Source organism: Halyomorpha halys, unplaced genomic scaffold, assembly GCF_000696795.3.
Source record: "Halyomorpha halys isolate HHAL.00 unplaced genomic scaffold, Hhal_1.1 Scaffold249.1, whole genome shotgun sequence".
In the NCBI taxonomy this organism is placed as follows: domain Eukaryota; kingdom Metazoa; phylum Arthropoda; class Insecta; order Hemiptera; family Pentatomidae; genus Halyomorpha; species Halyomorpha halys.
In genome coordinates, this window is record NW_027104890.1 from 222,421 (window position 1) to 226,527 (window position 4,107).

Consider the following 4,107-nt stretch of genomic DNA (forward strand, 5'->3'; position numbering starts at 1 on the left):
ATTTATCATCCACGGTCAACTATCTCTCATAATTATGAATATTAATTTAATAATTCGAGGAAGAAGGATACGTCCAAGTGAGGTAGTCTCCTACCTTGGCGTAAGATTTGGAAGAGAATTTAACGTGACTCCTCACTTGGATTACTTGGGAAAAAGATCTTCAATCCCTGACAATCCTCCGAGGCGCCTGAAAAGGAGATGGCAGCCTGCTAATATAATACGTCATTAGAGTGCTACCAATGGGTAGTTTCTCTACACGCCTGTAACACTCCAATTTAACTGAGATCAAATTTACTAAATGTATTATTATGTTCAAATGTAAAAAACAATAAATGAATAATAAAAAAAAAATTCTTAAATGGAAAATATTTAGTCTAGTTTGTCTTCTAAATCATTTCAAAATTCGTTCCAGTCAACTCGAATTGTAATCAATGAAGGAGGGAAGGGCAAAATTCTCCAGTCTTAGTGTTCTCCAGCACTGCTAATAGTAGTGTTAAGAAAATTTGTAGATAATTTAGGAATCATTAATCCATTAATTATACCCCATGTATAAGCATTAATAATTTCTACAGTTCAAATGTAACTGCAAAAAAATTATGATTTTAATTCATTCTGAATAATTTTAAAAAATTAAAAGACTTATAAATAAGGGGCACAGTTCACTCTTATTTTTATAATTCCCCTCTCGAAATCATATCGTTGCACGGTGGGCCAAATAGCAGATCTAGTTGGACAAAAACAATTTTCTTGTCTACATCTTTTTAATACTCTATTTATTCGTAGCATAGTCCCTGAGATTGCTAATAGTATTGTAGTTTACAATCTAAATCAGCAATGTCAATGTTATTTATTATTTTATACTTTATTTATAACAGGTTACTAATGTTATATTTTTTTATGTATTTCATATTCTTTTTAATAAAAAAAGTAACTGTCTAGAATTTTTTTTAGATATGAATCACTGGCCGTTGACATACTCCGTCAAATGGACAAGCATGAAAGTGTAATCAATAAATTATAAATATATCTTTATTCGACATATTATGTAATATTAAAACATTTTCAAAATAAAAAGAGTTTTATAAAGCCATAACGACCAAAGCTGAGTACATCAAACTAGCGTCTTGTTTTCTATACTTATTTTCAATAAAACACAATAATTAACTAAACTTACTAAGTTAACGCCAATAACATAGAATTATAATATATATATATATATATATATATATTTCATGAATACCCAACGCTATGAAACCCTATTCGTTACATTAACCGGTTATTCGACTATTTTAAGATCGAATATATGCCTCGACAAGGTTTCTCAAGCACTTCAAGAACACCTAGAATAGTTTGACCAGAAAAAATTATCCGGATTGGACAAAAAATCCGGATAAAAATGATTTCCTTTTATGAAGAACAAAATTTCTAGGTTATTTAATTGAAGACGGGAGTGGACCAAGCTGTTATATGGCATTTTTGAAAGAATGGAAATTTTTCCCTTCAAATACTGCATTTTACATAGCGCCTGATGTAATTTTTAAAAACCTCGAGCAATGATTGTTTTGAGTGATTAAAGGTTTAGTTTTTCAGTTAAAAATAGGAATAAATAAACATTCAATTCAACTTTCTTTAGTGTCAGATGTTTTTATACGACTCTTACACGGTCAACATTTACTGATGAAAGAAATAGTAAAGAACACTGTTACAATGAATGTATCGGACTTCACTCCATCAATTCGATCTTACATGCTCAGTAATACTTTAAGTATTTTTATTACTTCAATAATAGGGATATTCATGATCTTTATTATAACAAGTTAAAGCGTGTTAAATGGAAAAACTCATGTTTAATGGAGAAATATTCTTCTTTTACCATGTTAAAACGATATAACATATAACATGGTTGAGAGTCTGTAACTAGTCTGTTACAGAATGGAGAATGACGTCACGTAACAGGCCAGCTGAGCTCCTTACCATTTTGTTTGTTGTCGCAGTAGCTCTTATCCATTTAACATTACTTTAAATAGGGCTGCTCACAATCCAATACTTATAACATTTAACAAGGTAAAAAATTTTACATTTAACACAACATCATGAGTACCCCTATTAATGTATTTAATATTGACTGTGCAAGGGCTGCTTAACATAACACTACTAACCATTCAATCTTTAATTATAAAAGAAATGAGAAGAAGATGTATACCAAGACATAACAAGTAATGAATAAAACGTTTCTTAATGACTCATCACTGTATGTACGAACTGTACATCCAATTGTGAAGAAATAATAAAGAATATATTATAATACAATTATAATTGAAAATGGGTTTAAAACAAATAAAATTAAAAAGTAATATTGTAATAAGAAAATATATATAAATTCTGCACTAATTGCAATTTCCTTGTTGAGACACCACATCTCCTGCGATATATAGCAAATAACATAGAGCTTTCAAGCTATATTCAGTATTCAATTTTAACCAATTGAAGCTTTGCCTTTAAAATAATTAAGAATGATGATAACTTTTTGGTAATAATAACTGCCACATTTTTTGTTTTTAAGGACACATAATATAATAAATAATTTTTATTTCCTTCATGTCAAATAAAATCACCATAATTACAAATATTCTATGAATGATTTACGATTGAATTTACTGATATTATTGGTTATTAATGTTTACTACCATTGTCCACCTCACTAAAAAGACCTCTCCCTATAGCAATTACGGACAAGAGACTCATGTGTTCTATCTCCCAATGTTATCGGTTTATTTGGACAAAAACCAATTATCGTGGTATTATTATGAATACTTGTTATGTGAATCTGAGTAATTTAATTAATGTAGTTATTTAAGAATCAAAATAATCTTAATTTATACTAAAATATTTAATAACACACTTGGTTCTACTCCAATCCCCAATTGGTATTCTATTATAACCCGGGTAGCTCCCCTTTTCATTTTTTCTTAGCTTACCTACGAGCCCCACACATACGGGCTTTGTGTACCCTCTGTCACTCCGGCAACTCGAACGGTTGCGTGTCATCACAACTCGTTCTATTCCATTTTTATTAAATTTATCTCATAATCCAGATGCCTCCCCCTTCAGGGTGGCAGTTCCCCCGGGACCATCCTCTTCTTGCACTTCCCTCCAGAGGGTTCTCCGAGACGCTACTCTATGCTACCCCTTCAATATTGCAAAAACAAAAAGGAGGATAAACTCCTCTCATCTTGGTTGATATTCCATAATAAAACAATATCCACTTTTTCAATTATAATCGATGAAATAACTCTTCTTAGCTTTAGCGTAGAGCATTAAGCTGCCAACTTCATTACTTTTCTAACGTGTGAGATTAGAACACTGTAATCGAACTAAAATTGTAGTTAAGAGTAGAAGATGGTCGGGGGGGGGGGGAGGGGAAGGGTGCGGTCAGCAGGAAAAAAAAAATCATTTATTTATGCCGTTTACACAATTTTCAGGTCTTCATCAGGGCTATAAAAACAAAAATACAACAACCATCATTCAGAGAGAAAATATATATATATAAATGAATAAATAAAGTAAAATAAATATTAGACTAAAAAATTTGATAATATACATAATAATGAAATGAAAATATAAACTAGTTGATTAATAACTATGGACAAAGACAGTTTATATTTTCATTTCATTATTATGTATATTCATAAATTTTTTAGTCTAATATTTATTTGTATTTATTTATTTATATTATTTTGTTCTCCCTGAATGATGGTTGTTGTCTTTTGGTTTTTATAGCCCTGATGAAAACTTGAAAATTAGGTCGAAATGTCGATATAAATAAATAATTCGTTTATGTGACCCCCCGGATCATCTTCTCCTCTTATATATCAACGACCAACTATCTTCACATCATTATATCCTATAAATTCCATACCAGATCTATTATTAATAGTACTCAGAGTGAAATAAACACATGGTAGTATTTGATGTATCTAGGTATGAAAGAGACAAATAAGTAAATTACACTGCCCATCGTTGAATTTGTTTGTTTAATTTCTTTTAATCATTTTATATTTCGTTATCAATATTAGGGAGTGGGGAGAGAGGGAGAGGGAGAGGGAG